The sequence below is a fragment of the Eumetopias jubatus genome, unplaced genomic scaffold (genome assembly GCF_037043125.1).
Source record: "Eumetopias jubatus isolate StellerSeaLion01/CBP00866 unplaced genomic scaffold, mEumJub1_p1.0 scaffold_17, whole genome shotgun sequence".
Lineage (NCBI taxonomy): Eukaryota > Metazoa > Chordata > Mammalia > Carnivora > Otariidae > Eumetopias > Eumetopias jubatus.
In genome coordinates, this window is record NW_028274823.1 from 45,164,448 (window position 1) to 45,186,233 (window position 21,786).

At 42.2% G+C, this 21,786-nt stretch overlaps 1 pseudogene; it reads right to left on the reverse strand.

Annotated features, from left to right (window-relative positions):
• Positions 1-694: 694 nt before the first annotated feature.
• On the reverse strand, positions 695-1,311 carry LOC114205351 (translationally-controlled tumor protein-like; annotated as a pseudogene).
• Between the last annotated feature and the right edge of the window lie 20,475 nt (positions 1,312-21,786).

Sequence of the window (21,786 nt, forward strand, 5' to 3'; positions counted from 1 at the left end):
TCACCATGTGGCACCACCAATAGATAACAAAATGTGGGCTGTTCAGACTGTCCACAGGGACAAAGGGGTGAGCATAAAGGCCAAAGCAGTTTGGAATATCTGCTGACTTCAGACTTGTTCTTATTAAAGAATACTCCCAATGCTTTATTACTGATCCCAAGTCTAATTTAATATCCTCTCTTTAAGCCCTTCTGATGTGGCCATTATGGAATTTTGATTGATTACCTTTTTTTTTTTTTTCCAACTGTCATTAGTCTCTTTTTATTCTTTTGGTAATCTCCTCCAGAGTTAACTACTTCCGTTGGTAGGTGATGAAATGTGTAAGGAATCCACTTCAAATGTTGGCCCAGCTATGAGCATGGTCTTTCCTCTTTACTTGAACTCAGAATTAAGACTTTTGGATTCTTGTTTTTTATATTCCAGTCCCAGAAGTAGTTTTGCACTGTAGAAGTTATCTGCAGGCAGTCTTATGCTTTCTAGCAGTAGTCTACGGCCAGGCTCTAGCTTCTCCAGGACACTACACTGGATAGATTTAAATATGTGTTAAACTAAGAGGCATTCTCTCAAATGAGTTTAAATGCATTTTATTTTTGGACAAACTACATGACATGTTTTTGTCTTAAAAACGATGCCTCCGCTCCATATAAACCAGGGTCAAAACAAATGAAGTGCTCAAGATACCATCAGTCCCATCTGTCTAAATCCTGGTGTCGTGTGGATGAAGAGGAGCAGCCCGTTACGGCAACAGGTGACACATCCAAAGTCATGGCCGAATTCGTTAACATTTCTCCATTTCTAAACCATCCTTAAAGAAAATCATATATGGGGTCACACCATCCTCACGGTAGTCCAGCAGAGCAACCAGGCCATCTGGATTCATGTTTTCACCAATAAAGAACTGGTAGTTTTTGAAATTAGCAAGGATGTGCTTGATTTGTTCTGCAGCCCCTGTCATAAAAGGCTTTACTCTTTCTGGCCTCTGTTCTTCAAGTTTGCCTTTGATTGATGTCATGTAACCTTTGATGTACTTCTTGTAGGCTTCTTTTGTGAAGCTGGTTTCCTGCAAGTTATGGTTCATGACAATATCAACACCAGTGATTACTGTGCTTTCGGTACCTTGCCCTCCGAGGCTTCAGTGGAAGCATTTCCACCAAAGAGTGAGTCATCAATGTTACCCTCTGTCCTACTGACCATCTTCCCCTCCACTTCCAGGCACAGCCCGTCCGCGATCTCCCGGATCTTGTAGATGTCGGAGAACATCTCATCATGGCTGATGAGGTCCCGGTAGATGATCATGAGGACGGCTGGAGAGAGACGACGGCGGCACTACCTTAGCAGAAGCCGGAAGCTCTGAGCGAGCGCAGCGCCCCCGGAGCGGCACTCGGGGGGGGGAGGGGCGGAAAAGGATTGATTACCTTTTGATCTTCCCTTTACTTCTAAAATCTGGTTGTCTTCAGATCACAATCATGGCCACTGCCTAAATATTGCGATCAAAATTCAAACTTCCCCAAGGTTTTGTAGCATATATGGAATTACAAGTTGACCCCCAACTACCAAAATTTTCAAGAGCACAACCAACCGCTTTATCTGACTGAAACTGCTGCCCCCCATTCCCTCGATCTGTTGCAATGAATGCCCTTTATCTTGCTCTTTTGCACTTTCCCTTACTCTCCCTTCTCAGACCCCCTCTGCACCATGTCGGGAGGAGGCTCGACAGCCCCAGAACTGGATGGAGGCCAGCTGGAGTACAACAGGTCTTAGCCAGAGATGCTCAGAAAGCACTTGGAGGTGGGTTGGCAAAGCCAGACATGGTGGAGAAGGAAAAAAATAAAAACTAAAACAGAACAGCTCTGTTCTAGGATAATGTTTTGTTTATCATGCTTTTCCTCCAAGGAGTGCAAATACCTTGCCCAAAAGAACATACTGCCATTCCTGATAAATTGCCAGAAATACTCTCTGCAAGACTCCAGAAAGCAAGGTCTCTATCTGTTTCTACGGAAACCTCAGCTTGACATGAGGTACCTCATACTACAGCAATCTACAGACACTAACAAGACCTGACTCATGCATTAGGAGAGAGTGGGAAAAAAGAGAAAGGCTTGTTAGAACTACAAAGAGAAATTAGAGATACAGCTCTTTGTTCCTAGGCCCTAAAAAGGCATATTGCCTGGCACATGGCAAGTATGGAGCTCCTGGTCATGGACTGAATATTTTCTCTTCCTCGCTTCAGTACTAACACATCCATCATGTCTGCGGAAGCACTCACCCTTCCCTGCTAGAATCTTGGCACCTCCCTCCATCTGTCCACAAAGAGACTTCCCACCCCCTGACACAGCGCAGGTCACACCCACCTCCAACAGAACACCTAACAGGAAGCAGAGGCTTGGCAACTGCTCCTTGATAGAGCCTTTGGCAGAGTGCCTCATAGGTGCTGCGGCTCTGTGTGCTGGCACCTTCCCCATTGCTTTCACCTCTCAGCTCGTGCCTCCCTCTTCCTGTGACAGCCACCTCTGCGCAAACTCCTTGTTGCCTTCCGTGAGGTACCATCGTCAGGAATGGTCCTCATCACGGCCCTTTGCCCTGGGTCATTCTGCTCCAGGAGCCCAGACACCTCGAGCACTAGCAACATTACTTCTCCCAGTCGCAGGTGGCTGCACTGACCTGCTTCACAACCAGCCTCACACTAATCCTGAATGTGCATTTACCCACTATCCTTAAGCAAATGGTCCACCAGCTGGACCATTTTCCCTCCTCACCTCTTTGTGGCTACTTTAACTCCTGCCCCCATGCCTAGACTAATTCCCCACATCCCGTATTAAAGACTAATCCTTATTTATACTCCACCAAACACCTCTCAGTAGAGTGAAGAGGCATCAGAGTTCACCTTCAATAAGAACATTCTTTGCAAAGAAACACAATGATGGAGCATCCAGGGCAAGGGCTCAGTGTACAAACTCTGGAGAACTGAAGAGGTTTGAACACTGGATTTGACCATGCTGCGTAGGGAGGGTTGGTGAAGAGAGATTTTGAAGCAAAAATTGAATGCCAGCCTCCCTCTTGATTGTAAAGTCCTCAATACATCAAAATGAGCTTTTTCCAGGACTTAACACAGTGCTTCTCAAAGCTTAATGTGCATCAGAATTACCTGAAGAGCTTGTTAAAACACAGATTACTGGCCCCACCCCCAGGGTTTCTGACTGAATTTATCTAGGGTAGAGGCTGAGAATTTGCATCTCTAACAAGTTTCCACAGGATGCTGTTGGCTCCAGGACCACACTCTGAGCACCACCAGTAGAGAGGCTTGGCTTTTGGAGAGAGAGGCCTTGCTCTTTGGATAAATGAGAGTCTGTAGGTTAGGAGGATGAAAGAATATAGAGCCCACCAGGAAAGAAAGCATGGTACCCTCAAACTCTTCTGGGGGAGAAAAAGACATCCATCTTTCATAGCCTCTGCCATGGGTGAAAAGGAATGGGGTAAAGGAGTTGGCATGAATGGCCCCCTCACTCCTCTCTTCCCAGAGAGCATCCTAGAGGTCCTGGGAACCTAGGCATTGGTGTAAAGTCATTGGCTATCCTCAGTGCTCAAAGCAGAAATCATGGCTTAATAGCTTCTCACAGAGGGCACAGTGCCCACAGCCCAATGAAATGCACAGCTTATGTTGGTTCCAAGCACCCTTGAGTTGAGGCTCAGATGCTGTGTTTCATGTGAATCACTTTTTCACAACACAAAGCATTCTCTTTAATGCTGGGATTCCATTAGGGTGCGCCTTTTCTTCCTCTAAGGAGAGAGGTGCCTCCTGGATGATCAGGAACATTAAAATGCAGACTCAAATATGGCCTGTCCCCAAGTCTTCCTGTGCCTTTAAGGACACAGACTCTGACAACAGGGCCGTGTGTCTGTGATGTGGTAGCCATGATAATGGACTCTGATGCTCAGGGAAATATTAGGTATAGTGAAAACAAGGCTGGTGGTTTCACAGAATCTGAGTTGTATTGCTAAGGAGATAATGGTACAATGCATAAAGTGCAAAATGCAGGATAACAGTGAAAGTCTGGGTTCAATGAAGTAAAAATCAACTGGTAAAAATGGAAACAGCAACTTCTATTACGCATTCTCAAAGTATCAGAAGCTCTAATTACTCTCATGTGTTTTCTTTAATTATCTGGAAGATAACATGAGACGAGTCCAGTTTCTTTTGGTGCTTTTTCACTAAGCACCTGCAAGATACTGTGCCAGATGCTAAGGACATGCAGAGGAAAGCAGCTGTCCCTGCCTCAAGCTGCTGTCTGCTACCTAGATGGGACTGTACCTCTAGCCTCACTGGTGGGTAGGAATGCAGTGTTATCACTAAGCGCACGGGCTGTGGAATCAGAAACAGCAGGTGTTAACGTGGAATCTATAGCTCACTGGCTACGTGGCTCTGAATGATTTGATCGATGTCACTGAATCTCAATTTCCCCACCTTCAAAATAGGGATAATAATTCCTCCCTAACAGGCTATTAAGGAATTGATCAGAAAATGCTTGTGCAGCACCAAACACCAGACATGACACAGAGCAAGTGAGTAAGAGGCATTTTCTTTCTTGGCTTCTGTCCTCGAAGCTGCCTGCCTAAGACTGACATCAAAAAGAAGGAAACTGGCAGCTGCAAGCCCTAGTTCCCATCTACTGGTACCCTGAACACTTAATTGGGTGGAAGAGTAAAGGGCTTAAGGGTTTCACTATCAAGTCACGCTAGAAGTTGACACTATTCTAATCTGCACCTGCTTAGAGACTTGTGCCCCATTTGTTCCTTGTTCAGCTGAGTCCCTGTCTTAACCCGCTCTCCTCCCTATGACTGAGGTCCCATCTCAGTTTTCTACTTGGTCACCTGTGGCCTATGGAAGGACTGACATGCCTGGTTCTTTTGTTTTTCCCTTCTTTTGTACATGAGTCCTGCCTCTATGGCCCCTGTAATGAGTTCTGATTCACTGACTCATGTGTGACTTCTCAATTAATTTGCATCTTAATCTAATTGGACATATCCCCTGACATTGGGAACCACTTGTTCTATCTCAGCCTTAGAGAGAAACAAGACTGGAGAGAGCTCTTGGCTCTGGATCAGATGAAGACGTTCAGGTGATGGGGCTCCTGGCTCTGGATCAGATGAAGAAGTTCAGGTGATGAGCTCTAGGTAGACTAGAGCCCCTTATGTAAGAATTATGCAACTTCCTTTGGGTTTTGTCCCTAACCCCCACTCCAGGGAGCCTAATGCTTTCACTAGGAACCTGCCTTCTCTGGCATTGACTGGTCTATGCTGCCAAGGTTATCTTGAAGCTAAAAAACAGGGGTATCTTGTATACTGTATGTTTTAGGTTTTGATGGTAGACTTTGATAGCACCAAAGTGCCCAGACTCCACCAAAACATGCACCATCCCTAGAACGTGGCCTTAATAAGAAAGATTTGGTTAAGTTGAGGTCAGTTGCCTGAAAAGGAGCAGGGACCAACCTATCTGGGCATGAGGGCTCAGTTTATATCTCTCCCATACAAAGCCTGGAGGTCCAGGTCCAAAGAAGAGTGGAGGTGGTCCTGGAAAAGTCTTTTCAAAACCATGTACCACTGAAAATGGGATTTCTTTTTTTTTTTTTTAAGAAAATTCTATAAAGAGAACTATCAGCTCTTTGGAGATTCAAATGTCAAGGGGCAAGGTAGAAGCAAATCCATCAGCAGACCATTGCAAAAGTCCAGACAAAAGAGGATGGTAGATAAGTCTAAGGGGCATGAATGGAGGTAAGGTAAATCCACGGGAAATGCTGCTGCATTGATGATAGAGCAAACATAATTTCCTGTTGAGTTGGATTTATTAGCAAGGAGATGAGTCAATGAGGAAGTCAAGGATTTGGTCTGAGGGCTTTAAAGAAGGCAATTGATTTTTTATTGAAATGAGGAAGTTTGAGGGAGAAGCATCTATGGAAGAAATCAGAAGCTAAGGTTTAAAAATATTAATTAAGAGTTAGATGTTAAGTATCCAAACAGAGATGCGCAACAGGCAGCTGAATACAACAGTCTCAAATCCAGAGTCTGGAAGCGAGGTCAGAAGTGGAGACACAGAGGCCTGAGCTGTCAGGCTGCAGAGAGTATTTAAAGGCATTGGATTAGATGAGATGGCCAGTGCATGAGCCTGCAGAGTAGCAACGGGGTCTAAAAGAACATGTCTCTCACAGCACTTCTGACAATAAATATGTGGGTTTTCCACACAAAGCAATTCTCTAACTCTCTGCACACACCAACAGACTGTCCTACAATTTAATTCATTTCTGACCCTAACTACCTGGAGTTCATGCAAACCTCACAGATTAAGGGCTCAGTGTCACAAGACTGCCTCCCACTTCCGAGGCTAGTCACACATATTGGGCACCCACACTTCTGTCCAGCTTAGCTGTTAATCAAAGGTTCTCAGAATGCCCTCCTCAGATTCAATAATTTGTTATAATAGCTCAGAGAACCTAGGAAAACACTGTACTTGCCAGTTGGTTAGAAAGGATACAAATGACTAGCCCGATGAAGAGGTATATAGGGTGAGCTCCAGAAGGGCCCCCAGCACAGGAGCTTCTGTCCCCATGGAGTTGGATATGCCACTCTCCCAGCACATGGAGGTATTCACCAATTCAGATGCTCTTCAAACAGAAGTTTAGGATTTTTTATGGAGGCATGATGGTTTATTAACTCAATCTCCAGCCCCTCTCCTCAACTGGAGAATGGAGGTGGGTTAAAAGTTTTAAGCTTCTAATCATGGCTTGGTGTTTCCAGTAACCAGCTCCCATTCTGAAGCTATTCAGGAGCCCACCCAGTCACTTGTTGGAATAAAGATGCTCCTGTTACGCGGGAAACTCCAAGAGATGTAGAAGCTCTGTGTAAAATGTTCCTATAATATTTATCACTCAAGAAATCACGAGGGTTTTAGGAGTTCTGTATCAACTTTTAGGAGCTCTGTATCCCCTGGGCAGAGGCAAAAATATATATAAATAAATATACACATACATATATAGTGTATATATATACATATATACACACATACATATATAGTATATATGTAGACTATATATATAATATATATATATACTACGTCACAGGGTCAAAAGCATACTCCAACATTTAGAAGCCTAAAAAATGGAGCCCTGATGTTTTAAAATTGGTACAAAAGGCTGAGGATCAAGGACAGATTAGGTATTAGAGCTCCACAAATCACAGCACAGACATGCTTCTGGATAATCAGACACGAGAATCCTACTGATGAAATACAAGACCAGATAATCTAGCAAGAGTATTTGTTTAGAGATGCCTAAGGCCACAAAATCATGTCCAGTTATTATTAGCGGTAAGAGAATACAGAATCATAAGGGTCTAAACCAAGGATTAAGCTCCTTGGTCTCAGGACCCCATTGCCCTCTTAACACTTATTGTGGTTTTGATGAGGAGGGTCCCAGCTATCATTGTTTAACATATTAGAAATGAAAACTAAAAACATAAGCATCAGAACAACGGATGTCATCACTTATCATGTAACTTCTGGAAAACTCCACCATGTGCCTATGAAAGAATAGATGTGAAAAAGGGAAATAACATCTTAGTGTTGTTATAAAAATATGAAAATGTCTGTGACCCTGTGGACTCCAAAACAAGGTCTTAGAGAGCCTGGGGGATCCCCATGTGGCAAACCATTCATTTCAAACAGTGGCAATTGGGTGAGGAATATTTAAGAAATAGGCCAGAAATAATGTGGCTAATGAACTGTGAGGGTGTTAAGGTCAAATCAGGGATCTCACATGACACCCAGATTGGGTCTGGGGACTATCTTTACCGTGTTGTCTTTCAGTGAGACAGGGCAATGGTTTCCAAATGTGTGCTGAGACCTTCTTAGAAGGCAGATAATTCAATCAAATAAGTGGCAACCACTACTTGTTTAAATGAAATAGACTAAGTATAAAATGTCATCAATTGTCTTATATACATGTGTACAGATGTATATGAATACTGACCTAAGTTCTGAAACATAGCCCCTAGTGTGAGTTCAGTTTGAGAATTCTTGAGATAGGGAATACTGGAAGAAACAGCCTCCTGACCGGGGTCCTTGCCTCTAGTCTTGCCCTCTGTTACGTAATGACTTTTCAAACTGCCAATCTAGATATGAAAATCCTTTATATAAAGTTTTCTCATGGCCTCTCTCCCTTTAAGACAAAATCCAAGCAGCCTAGCATGGCTAGGAAGGAAGGCCCCAGTTTGTCTAAGTCCCTCCTACCTCTCAAGTGTTCACTCTTGACATTCTCCCACAAATGCCCTATTCTCAAGTAAAAACAAAACAAACAAAAAACCCAACAAACAACAAAAAACATCTTTCAAATCCCAAAATATGTCTTGATTTCTCTGGGGTCCATACTGTTATGTCATCTCTTCTGCCTAGAACTTTCAACATTTAGACCGAACTCATGTTCCAGGATCCAGCTCTCTCTGGCATGGTGAAGCATGGCTAAATCCTCATCAAACTTTCCTCTTCCCGGGTGCACAAGAAAATGTTTCCAGGCTCTTTTGTATCTTAGGTGGAGCATATGACCAGCTCTGGCCAGCAGAATGTAGGTAGAAAGTGATGTATGCCACTTCCAGGCCAAGTGCCCAAAATATTCTGTGCCATCCTCCATGTTTCCCTCTTCCTTCTTCAAACCACAGATGGAGAGAATCTCTGGGCCTTAGCAGATGGTGTACCCAGCATAATGAGAACATCCCTAATCCCTAGATTTTATGTGAGTCCAAAATAAACTTTTATGGTTTTAAAATATTAAGACCGGGGGCTGTGTGTTTTAGCTACCCTGACTAATACACTGGTTTGACCCTTTAACAGTTACCAGATTCTCTTGTAATTTTCCAGGAATGAAATTGGGAAATAGGCATCCCTCTTAGTCCTAAATTCCTTTTACAGTCGACACTGTTTCCAGTCTCTTTGAATCTGTCCAGAGTCACCAATAGGCCCAGAGAACTGGAAATGGAGCAACGAAAGCCTCTGTTCCTCCAGGGTTTGAGATGACAATAGAGAGAAGTGCTCATTGTTGTATCACGCAGGGCACTCATCCTTGTTCACAGACTCATAGGAAACATTGATCATGCCAGGCCTTGTAGCCCATGGCAAGAACTTGGAAACTGACATTGAATGAAATGGGGAGGCATTCAGGATTTTCAGCACCAAAATGGCATTATATGACTTAAAGTTTTAAAGATGTACCCAGACTGCTGTGTTGAGAGTAGACTATGTGGTGGGGGGAGGGTAAAAAAGGGAGACAAGCATGGAGACCATTGGGTAACTCACAATGAGATTTTAATGGGGATTTGGTCCAAAGAGTTAGCAGTGCAGATGGTAAGAAGTGTCCAGATTCTGGATATATATATTTTTTTATTTTTTATTGTTATGTTAATCACTATATATTACATCATTAGTTTTTGATGTAGTGTTCCATGATTCATTGTTTGTGCATAACACCCAGTGCTCCATGCAGAATGTGCCCCCTTGAATACCCATCACCAGGCTAACCCATCCCCCTGCCCCCCTCCCCTCTAGAAACCTCAGTTTGTTTTTCAGAGTCCATCGTCTCTCATGGTTCATCTCCCCATCTGACTTACTCGACTTCATTCTTCCCCTCCTGATATCTTCTTCTTTTTCTTTTTTCTTAACATATGTTGCATTATTTGTGCAGAAGTACAGATCTGTGATTCAACAGTCTTGCACAATTCACAGTGCTCACCATAGCACATACCCTCCCCAATGTCTATCACCCAGCCACCCCATCCCTCCCACCCCCCACTACTCCAGCAACACTCAGTTTATTTCCTGGATTAGAAGTACTCATATCAGTGAGGTCATATGATACATGTCTTTCTCTGATTGACTTATTTCACTCAGCATAACACCCTCCAGTTCCATCCACGTCGTTGCAAATGGCAAGATCTCATTCCTTTTCATGGCTGCATAATATTCCATTGTGTATATAGACCACATCTTCTTTATCCATTCATCTGTCAATAGACATCTTGGCTCTTTCCACAGTTTGGCTGTTGTGGACACTGCTGCTATAAACATTGGGGTGCACGTACCCCTTCAGATCCCTACATTTGTATCTTTGTGGTAAATACCCAGTAGTGCAATGGCTGGATCGTATGGTAGCTCTATTTTCAACTGTTTGAGGGACCTCCATACTGTTTTCCAGAGGGGTTGCACCAGCTGGCATTCCCACCAACAGTGTAGGAGGGTTCCCCTTTCTCCATCCCCACCAACATCTGTCGTTCCCTGACTTGTTAATTTTAGCCATTCTGACGGGTGTGAGGTGGTACCTCATTGAGGTTTTGATTTGGATTTCCCTGATGCCGAGCGATGTTGAGCACTTTTTCATTTGCCTCTTGGCCATTTGGATGTCTTCTTTGGAAAAATGTCTGTTCATGTCTTCTGCCCATTTCTTGATTGGATTATTTGTTCTTTGGGTGCTGAGTTTGATAAGTTCTTTATAGATTTTGGATACTAGCCCTTTATCTGATATGTCATTTGCAAATATTTTCTCCCATTCTGTCGGTTGTCGTTTGGTTTTGTGGACTGTTTCTTTTGCTGTGCAAAAGCTTTTTATCTTGAGGAAATCCCAATAGTTCATTTTTGCCCTGGCTTCCCTTGCCTTTGGCGATGTTTCTAGGAAGAAGTTGCTGCGGCTGAGGTCGAAGAGGTTGCTACCTGTGTTCTCCTTTAGGATTTTGATGGACTCCTGTCTCACGTTTACGTCTTTCAACCATTTGCAGTCTATTTTTGTGTGTGGTGTAAGAAAATGGTCCAGTTTTATTCTTCTGCATGTGGCTGTCCAATTTTCCCAACACCATTTGTTGAAGAGACTATCTTTTTTCCATTGGATATTCTTTCCTGCTTTGTCAAAGATGAGTTGACTGTAGAGTTGAGGGTCCATTTCTGGGCTCTCTATTCCGTTCCATTGATCTCTGTGTCTGTTTTTGTGCCACTACCATACTGTCTTGTTGATGACAGCTTTGTAATAGAGCTGGAAGTCCGGAATTGTGATGCCACCAGCTTTGCTTTTCTTTTTCAAGATTCCTCTGGCTATTCGGGGTCTCTTCTGGTTCCATACAAAATTTGAGATTATTTGTTCCATTTCTTTGAAAAGAGTGGATGCTATTTTGATGGGGATTGCATTGAATGTGTAGATTGCTCTAGGTAGCATTGACATCTTCACAATGTTGGTTCTCCCAATCCATGAGCATGGAACATTTTTCCATTCTTTGTGTCTTCTTCAATTTCTTTCATGAGTATTTTATAGTTTTCTGAGTACTGATCCTTTGCCTCTTTGGTTAGATTTATTCATAGCTATCTTATGGTTTTGGGTGCAATTGTAAATGGGATTGACTCCTTGATTTGTCTCTCTTCTGTCTTATTGTTGGTGTATAGGAAGGCCACTGATTTCTGTGCATTGATTTTATATCCTGCTACTTTACTGAATTCCTGTATGAGTTCTACCAGTTTTGGGGTGGAATCTTTTGGGTTTTCCACATACAGTAACATATCATCTGCAAAGAGTGAGAGTTTGACTTCCTCCTTGCTGATTTAGATGCCTTTGATTTCTTTTTGTTGTCTGATTGCTGTGGCTAGGACTTCTAATACTATGTTGAATAGCAGTGGTGAGAGTGGACATCCCTGCCGCGTTCCTGACCTTAAGGGGAAAGGTCTCAGCTTTTCCCCCACTGAGAATGATATTCGCTGTAGGTTTTTCAGAGTTGGCTTTTATGATATTGAGGTAGGTACCCTCTATCCCTATACTCTGAAGAGTTTTGATCAAGAAAGGATGCTGTACTACTTTGTCAAATGCTTTCTCTGCATCTATTGAGAGGATCATATGATTCTTGTTCTTTCTTTTGTTAATGTATTGTATCACGTTGATTGATTTGCGGATGTTGAACCATCCTTGCAGCCCAGGGATAAATCCCACTTGGTCGTGGTGAATAATCCTTTTAAGGTACTGTTGGATCCTATTGGCTAGTATTTTGGTGAGAATTTTTGCATCCATGTTCATCAAGGATATCGGTCTGTAATTCTCCTTTTTGATGGGGTCTTTGGTTTTGGGATCAAGGTAATGGTGGCCTCATAAAATGAGTTTGGAAGTTTTCCTTCCATTTCTATTTTTTGGAACAGTTTCAGGAGAATAGGTATTAATTCTTCTTGAAATGTCTGATACAATTCCCTTGGGAAGCCCTCTGGCCCCGGGCTTTTGTTTCTTGGGAGATTTTTGATGACTGCTTCAATTTCCTTAGTGGCTATAGGTCTGTTCAGGTTTTCTATTTCTTCCTGGTTCAATTTTAGTAGTTGATACATCTCTAGGAATGCACCCATTTCTTCTAGGTTATCTAATTTGCTGGCATAGAGTTGCTTATAATATGTTTAATAATTGTTTGTATTTCTTTGCTGTTGGTTGTGATTTCTCCTCTTTCATTCATGATTTTCTTGATTTCGGTCATTTCTCTTTTCTTTTTGATAAGTCTGGCCAGGGGTTTATCAATCTTGTTAATTCTTTCAAAGAACCAGCTCCTAGTTTCATTGACCTGTTCTACTGTTCCTTTGGTTTCTAGTTCTTTGATTTCTGCTCTGATCTTTATGATTTCTCTTCTCCTGCTGGGTTTAGGCTTTATTTGCTCTTCTTTCTCCAGCTCCTTTAGGTGTAGGGTTAGGTTGTGTATTTGAGACCTTTCTTGTTTCTTGAGAAAGGTTTGTATTGCTATATACTTTCCTCTCAGGACTGCCTTTGCTGTATCCCAAAGATTTTGAACAGTTGTGTTTTCATTTTCATTGGTTTCCATGAATTTTTTTAATTCTTCATTAACTTCCTGGTTGACCCATTCATTCTTTAGTAGGATGCTCTTTAGCCTCCATGTATTTGAGTTCTTTCTGACTTTCCTTTGTGATTGAGTTCTAGTTTCAAAGCACTGTGGTCTGAAAACATGCAGGGACTGATCCCAATCTTTTGGTACTGGTTGAGACCTGATTTGTGACCTAGGATGTGATCAGTTCTGGAGAATGTTCCATGGGCACTACAGACGAATGTGTATTCCATTGCTTTGGGATGAACTGTTCTGAATATGTCTGTGAAGTCCATTTGGTCCAGTGTCGTTTAACGTCTTTATTTCCTTGTTGATCTTTTGCTTAGATGATCTGTCCATTTCATGTCCCCCACTATTATTGTATTGTTGTCAATGTGTTTCTTTGCTTTTGTTATTAATTGCCTTATATCATTGGCTGCTCCCATGTTAGGGGCATAGATATTCACAATTGTTAGATCTTCTTGTTGGATAGACCCTTTAAGTAGGATATAGTGTCCTTCCTCATCTCTTATTACAGTCTTTGTTTTAAAATCTAATTTGTCTGATAGAAGGATTTCCACCCCAGCTTTCTTTTGGTGTCCATTAGCATGGTAAATTGTTTTCCATCCCCTCACTTTCAAGGTGGGGGTGTCTTTGGGTCTCAAATGAGTCTCTTGCAGACAGCATATGGATGGGTCTTGTTTTTTAATCCAATCTGATAGCCTGTGTCCTTTGATTGGGCATTGAGCCCATTTACATTCAGGGTAACTATTGAAAGGTATGAATTTAGCGCCATTGTATTGCCTGTCAGGTGACTGTTACTGTGTAGTCTCTGTTCCTTTCTGATCTATGCTGCTTCTAGGCTCTCTCTTTGCTTAGAGGACCCCTTTCAATATTTCTTGGAGGGCTGGTTTCGTGTTTGCAAATTCCTTTAGGTTTTGTTTGTCCTGGAAGCTTTTTATCTCTCCTTCTATTTTCAATGACAGCCTAGCTGGATATAGTATTCTTGGCTGCATATTTTTCTCGTTTAGTGCTCTGAAGATATCTTGCCAGTCCTTTCTGGCCTGCCAGGTCTCTGTGGATAGGTCTGTTGCCAATCTAATATTTCTACCATTGTAGGTTACATATCTCTTCTCCCAAGCTGCTTTCAGGATTTTCTCTTTGTCTCTGAGACTCGTAAGTTTTACTATTAGATGTCGGGGTGTTGACCTATTATTATTGATTTTGAGAGGGCTTCTCTGTGCCTCCTGGATTTTGATGCCTGTTTCCTTCCTCACATTAGGGAAGTTCTCTGCTATTATTTGCTCCAGTACCTTCTGCCCCTCTCTCTCTTTCTTCTTCTTCTGGGATCCCAATTATTCTAATGTTGTTTCATCTTATCGTATCACTTATCTCTCGAATTCTGCCCTCATGATCCTGTAGTTGTTTCTCTCTCTTTTTCTCAGCCTCTTTATTTTCCATCATTTGGTCTTCTATATCGCTGATTCTCTCTTCTGCCTCATTTATCCTAGCAGTTAGTGCCCCCATTTTTGATTGCACCTCATTAATAGCCTTTTTGATTTCGACTTGGTTAGATTTTAGTTCTTTTATTTCTCCAGAAAGGGTTTCTCTAATAACTTCCACGCTTTTTTCAAGCCCAGCTAGTATCTTTAAAGTCATGATTCTGAACTCTAGGTCCGACATCGTACTAATGTCCGTATTGAGTAGGTCCCTGGCAGACGGTACTACCTCTTGTTCTTTTTGCTGAGGTGATTTTTTTCATCTTGTCATTTTGTCCAGAGGAGAATAGATGAATGAGAGAACAAAATGCTAACAGGTTAACAATGTCCCCAGCAAATATACTGTATACAAATCAGAAAAGACCTGAAACCAGGGGAAAAGAAAGGGAAAGAAAGAAAAAAGAAAGAGGAAAAAAAAAAAGAAAAAGAAAAAGATAAAAACAAAAACAGAACAATATAAAAAAAGCAGAATATGATCAAATATGATCAGGCTAGTGCATAGATCAGTGCCACACACTAGATTTTGGGCGTATTTTGGTCTGTTAGAAAAACGTGCCTCCTAAAATTTTAAAGGAAGAAAGACATATATGTACAAAATAAGGGTTGATAAAATGAAGGGATGCAAGATGACTGTAAAGATGAAAATTATAAAAGATTTTATCAAAGGACTTGATAAGATAAGAAGTTGTTTGAAAAAAGAAAGAAGATTTAAGAAAAAAGAAAAAAGAAAAAGGGAGAGAATGTGATCAGGCAGGAGACTAGAACAAAGCCATACACTAGTGATTTAGGGTATATTTTGATCTGTTAGAAGAAACTGTATCTCAAAATTTTAAAGAGAGAACAACTTATTCATATATATATGCCAAAAATAAGGGTGACTACTATGAAGGGATAAAATATGACTCTAAAAATGAGAAATAAAAGACTTTTTTTTTTAAAAAGGGATTGATAAGATGTTGGTTGAAAAACGGAAAAAGAAAATTAAAAAATAAACAGTTAAAAAAATTAACTTTGATGAACTAAGGAATCATGGTAAAAAAAAAAAATAGCCATGAATTCTATGTGCAGTATTCCCCTAGCGCTGGAGTTCTCCCGTTCTCCTTGATCGGTAAACTTGGTCTTGGCTTGCTGGCTGTTGGTGCTGATCTGGGGCAGGGGCCTGTTGCCATGGTTCCCAAATGTCTTTGCTGGAGGCGGAATTGCCCCGCCCTTGTCGGTCCAGTCTAAGCATGCTGCTCAGCTTTGCTCTCAGGAGCTTTTGTTCCCTGCAAGATTTCGGTATAGCTTTGGAGGACCAGGGTGAAAATGGTGGCCTCCCAATCTCCACGGAGAGGAGCTGAGAACTTGGGGCCCCCCTCCTCAGTGCGCCCCCAGAGAAAAGCAGTCACTCCCGTGTCCCCGGTCTCCGGCCGCACTCCGTGCTCACCCGGCCTGTGACCAAGCGTTGCTATCTCTGGCACCCGACACCGTGAGGAGTCTCCAAACCCAGCAGATCCCTGCAGTGCGCTCCCACGCCGCTCCTCCCAGGGGAGGAAGGGGAGTCTCCCCAGCTCTGCCGCTTGTTGGGTCCCTGCTGGAGGAGCAGTGGCCCGACTGGGCCGCGGATCACAGTTTATGGCAACCCTGAGTTGAGAGCCTGCACCTCGGCTCCGTCTCTGCAGCTGGCTTCCCCGCTCCGATACCTGGGAGCTCTGCCACACTCAGGCACCCCTGGTCTTTCTGTGACCCCAAGGGTCCTGAGACCACACTGTCCCAGGAGGATTCCTCCCCCCGCTTAGCCACTGCAGCGACGTCCCTCAGCGGAGACGACTTCTGAAAGTTCTAATTCTGTGCTCCGCGGCTCTATCACTTGCCAGAAGCGGCCGGCGGAGGCCCCTCCCCCGCCGTCTATCCTCCCGAATATCGCCTCGGATTCACTTCTCCGCACGTCCTACCTTCCAGAAAGTGGTCGCTTCTCTGTTCAGAGAGTTGTTGCTACTCTCCTCTTCGATTTCCTGTTGAGTTCGTAGGTGTTCAGAATGGTTTGATCCCTATTCAGCTGAATTCCTGAGACCAGACGAAATCTAGGTCTCCTACTCCTCCGCCATCTTGCTCCGCCCCCCAGATTCTGGATATATTTGGATGGTCGAGCCAACTTGATTTTCTGTTGTGATTCACCTAAATGTCAAGTCTTACTTCTTCTCTTCGTCTAGCCCCCTGCCCAAATATAATACCCTTAGAGCCATCCCCACACACTCTATCTGAAATAGCCCTCTCATTCCTGCTCACTCTCCATCTTAAATACTTAAAATCACATTTTTAATGTATTTCATTGATCTATTAATTGTTCATCTCTCCAAATAAAATGTTCTTTTCTTTAGGACATGGACTGGTCTGCGTCTTCATGCATCCCCAAGAGCCCTAATCCATAGTTGACACTCAAATATTTGTTGTATGTGTGAGTAAACTCATTCAGTCAATCTTGTTGGGGCCACAACTCTTGCTACTAACATATCAAGCAACAAATACAAGGCCCTCTTCTGTAGCAAATTTGCTGTGATGCAGATCCATCTCAGTGGTAAAAGAAAGGGGTGACCTGGCCTAAAGCCTGGCCCCAATTTGCTCTATGTGCCTAGAGCCAGAATTTCACCAACAGGCTCTGCCTCTCCCTATTTCTCATACATTTTCTTTTCCTCATCCATCTTGCTCAACAACATCAAATAGATTTCCAGTTTCAATATATGACCTAGAAACTTCAGGATTGGAAACCACATTGTAGTCCTATTATGTAGGTCTTTTCATCATCAGCCAAGCATCTTAGAAATATCTGCCACTATCGTCAACAGTATAGAAAATTAGCAAAAGCCTTTTAGTCTGACCAAAGACACCCCAGAATTCTGGATATGGTGGCTTTCATGGCAGAGGATCCCTGATTAATGAAGGATATGTTCTGATTCTCAAAAGGACCATGGCCATTGGCCTCACTGGCAATAGTTTTACTGACAGTTGCAAGGGACACCCTGAGAAGTAAGAGACACGTGGATCCACTCACAACTGGGAAGCCAATACTGGAGTCTCCTTTATCTGTCACTCTTGTTCATTGTGTGTCACCTCATCAGCTTCAATGAAAAACATCCTTTTCTGAGAACTATTGATGTTGAAAGGACTGTTGAGCTGAGAGCCACAGAGATGTCATCAGAGGAGGAGCTAGGGAAGAAATGACTGCTTTTGTAAGGCTCATTTCACTGTGGTGAGAGTGAGGCAGTTTGATCCTTGAAATGAACAATCCAGGTCTTTAACAACCAACCTGGCCCTAAGCAGCTGTCTACGCCCTCCCCAACTCCCTGCTTTCTGTCCTGCTCCTACATACATAACCTCTTACAGACTACTTACATCAGAAGCAGGAGTATTTCTTGAGGACTTACTAAATGCCAGGTACCGACATCATTTCTCTTATGCTTTTTAGTCCTATAAAACTCATAGACTAAGACTTTATTGTCCCAATTCCATGCATAAGAAAAGAAAGTTGCTCAGGCATACAGATAAGTAATAGAGCAGTACTAGATTGTTACTATCTAAAAGACCAGGATTTCGACAACTATTCTAAATTATCTTCACCTTAATTATTCTTATAAACTAGTCCTCCAATTTTAGTCTTCATTCTGGCACAGTGTCCCCTCCCAAGGCCAGGCCAAATTCCCAGCATCCCGATCATCTCACTGTGCACCTCTTCCTTAGGAAGGAACATACAGATTTTTTACCCTAAACCTCTAATAAGAGCAGGTTCCCAAGGCCCTTAAGATCTTTGTAATGGAAAACAAAGACTCTCCCCTCTTCAGAATCATCTTTCAGTGTATAATCCAGGATTGTTGACTACAGACACCATGTTTTACAGCAGATTTCCAGAGCTTATTCACCTTGCATAACTGAAACTTTATACCTCTTGGACAACAACTCCTCATGTCCCCCTTTTCACTCTTACCATAATAATGTAAAGAGAGTGTGGGAGGAATGGAGAGAGGGCAGGAGAAAAGTTTTGGAGATGACGGATATGTTTATTATCTTGACTGTGGTGATGTTTTCACAGGTGTATACACATATCTAAACTCATCCAGTTGTTCACATTAAATATGGACATTTTTGTGTATCACTTATACTTAAATAAATCTGTTTTTTTTTAAAGACAGTATAACTACAATTTTTTTTTCAAAAAGGGGGAAAACAGAGAATCTCACTTTGACTGGACAGGGAGAGTATCTGGCCAGAGGGATCATGGGACTGACTCCCCACCACAGGGACTGACAGAAGTGAGGGAAGGACAGAAGCTTCCAGGATGCAGGTGAGCAGCAGGTTCCTGCTGCTGCAGCTGCAGCTGCAGCTGCCAGCACCTGGCTTGTCATCTGCATCTCCCTGAGGTTTCCCAAATGGCCTCATTCCAGGTGTACTTGATCTTGCACACCAGAGCAGACAAAGCCAAAGGCAATGTTTAAAAAGAACTAGTTTTGTTATGGTATTGCTTTATTTTTTTTAATTAAAAAAGGCAATATAAGATGAAAGAAAATGCTTGCAAACCACCTACAATCCAACCCACTCTAACAAAACCATTTTCCTCTACCCTCCATCAGACATAGTCCACATGATTGTGATTGCAGTGAACTCAGAATGTTTAGTCTTTATTTTACTGATTATTCCATCATAAACTTGTTTTTTAGTTCCAGAGTCCTCAAAATACCATCTTCGTGGTTTTACAAAATGGTATTAAGTCAGGGCAATATAATTTTTAAACAATCCTCCTGATGTGGGGTACTTAAGTTGATTCCCTTTAAAATTTTTTTCTATAATTATAGTTTATACAGAATGCTTGCAACATGCCAGACATTTTCCAAGCGTTCCACATTTGTTAACTCATCTCATCCTCACAACAGCCTACAATTTCGGCTGCAACACTATTGCCCACATGAAGACATGGAGGCACAGGGAAGTCACATCACCTGCCCAAGGTCACTAGGTAGTTGAGTGGGGAAAGCTCACTCATGAGTCCAAGGACACCCCATTGCTCTGTGTAAGCCACCACCTGTCTCTGCTGCAATGAATCTATCTATGCAAATAAAGAGGTTTTTCCTGGCAAATATCTCCTTAAAATAAATTCATAGGGTCAGAAATTATTGGGTCAAGAGATATGTATACTTTTATGGCTCTTACTAAATAGTTCCTCAATGCTATTCAAAAGAGTTCTTTCTACTTCAAACTCCACCAGGAATGAATAATCATGCCAGTAGGACCATACACTGGACAATTTTAAATTCTATTATAAATTTTCATTCTGTTCCTTTAATAGCTGCATAATGATTTCTATAGGTATTTTACATTAGCAGGTCTTTGAATACTAAGAATGATAGGCACTTTCTAATCACATCTTTCTTAATTGTATATGCACTTTTGTTTGTTCATATCCCTTTCATATTAAACTATTATCTTCTTCAGAATGCCTGTGCATTTGAAAAATAAGCTCTTAAACCCTTTATCTTTTTTCCTTAACCTGTCAGATTTGATATAAACATTTTTAAGTAGATAGTCATTTTTCTCTCAATTTTATTATGTTCTATTGTACCAGGGCTTTTTTTTTTTTTAAAGAATCTATGTATATATTAGATTCTGTTGCTTTATTAATTCCCAGAGGAGATAACATGGCAACTCAGCAGCAAAGTGGCTTTTGATAGTCAAGATTCTTATTACAAAATAGGGATAATATTGTATATTCCGTATGATAGCTAGCAGAAAAAAATGAAATGAAATCCTTGAAACCACCAATGTAGCACCATCTAATTTTCTATTACTGTGAATAGATTTGGGGGGGGGTTCACACCTTCTTATTGATGGTGGTTGGAGGAAAAAAAATTCTCTTGAGTTTCGTCTTTTTACTATGCCACTCTTCTACCTTTTTAAGTATAATAACAATAGTTGTTAAATTGGTTGCTTTAGATTTTCTAGGTACTCATGTCACCAGCAAATCATCAGTTTAGCTTAGTTTATTTCCACACTTATGTCTCATATCTTTTTCATGTCTTATTACAATACTTTTCAAAAAATATTAGCCACTGCTGGGAAATGTAGACATCCAAGCACTTAGAAATTTGCTGTCCCTTGTGGAAGGGTTGTGGGACGGTATTTTGAGATACTGTCTTCCAACAGCTCTTTGTACTCCTTGTACTTTCCACCCCTTCACTGGCAGCAGCATTGCTCTGTTGAGAAAACTAGCACACCATAAAAACAGTTAAGAGATACCTGGGTTTCAAAAGCCTGAGTTTTCTCAGTCCAATGTTCACACCATGAACAAAATATTTGGAACATTGATAGAGTCTCACCTTCAAACTAGATTAAGATTCTCCAATCAGGAGGAAGGAAAGAAGCAAGTCTGGCCCTAAAAAGGTGGCCAATTGGGGCGCCTGGGTGGCTCAGTTGTTAAGCGTCTGCCTTCAGCTCAGGTCATGATCCCAGGGTCCTGGGATCGAGCCCCACATCGGGCTCTTTGCTCAGCAGGAAGCCTGCTTCTCCCTCTCCCACTCCCCCTGCTTGTGTTCCCTCTCTTGCTGTGTCTTTCTCTGTCAAATAAATAAATAAAATCTTAAAAAAAAAAAAAAAGGTGGCTGACCGCTGAAGAGGGGAGTGACAGAAACTCAAAACTGGATGGCAAAATCCAAGAGCAAATTACTGAGTAGAGACGAGGGTACTCACATAAGCCTTAAATTTCTCTGACTGTAGCCAACCGTTCTTTCTCCCAGACTCAGCACAGCCAGATTCCTGTTTGATATTGGTCTACATGCTTCCAAGGTACCCTTCTGCAGCCTCGGGTGCCGTGGAGAGAAACTTCTCCTCTGTATCAGGACTTTGACATGGGGCAAATTCAGGGACAGAATAAGGAACACAAACGTTAAGGTCTTTAGTCCTTTGAGTCAGAAGAGTGAGGAGCTAAGTTCTGCTGACTCAGGGTTAGTGACAGAAGTCATCAGTCCAAGGGTGATGAGGGTCACTCACCAGCTCTGTACTCCTTTTGCCAAATCCTGGACTTACAACCATCATCTGGAAAAAAATTCTATACTCCCCAAAGATATTCCCAAAAGAGGATTTTTATCGACTATTTTCAGATTCATTGGAATTTACAAACTCTCCTCAAGGGATTTTTTAAAACATTCACTAGAATTATAATCTTAGGTATTTCTTTTTAAAAAACTCCAATCATGTGCTGGAACAGGGTTAGGTTCTAGGAAGAGGTGAAGAAGAAGGTGCACTTTGAGTGCTCCATCACCCCCACGCAACATTTGGCTGTGACCTGCTACACCAACAGCCAAACCGTTAAGCCCATACACCCTGCTCTTGTGGGTGCACAGGGGTAGTGTCTACAAGAGGAAATGGAGCCTCACCGTACAGACTGAGGCGCATG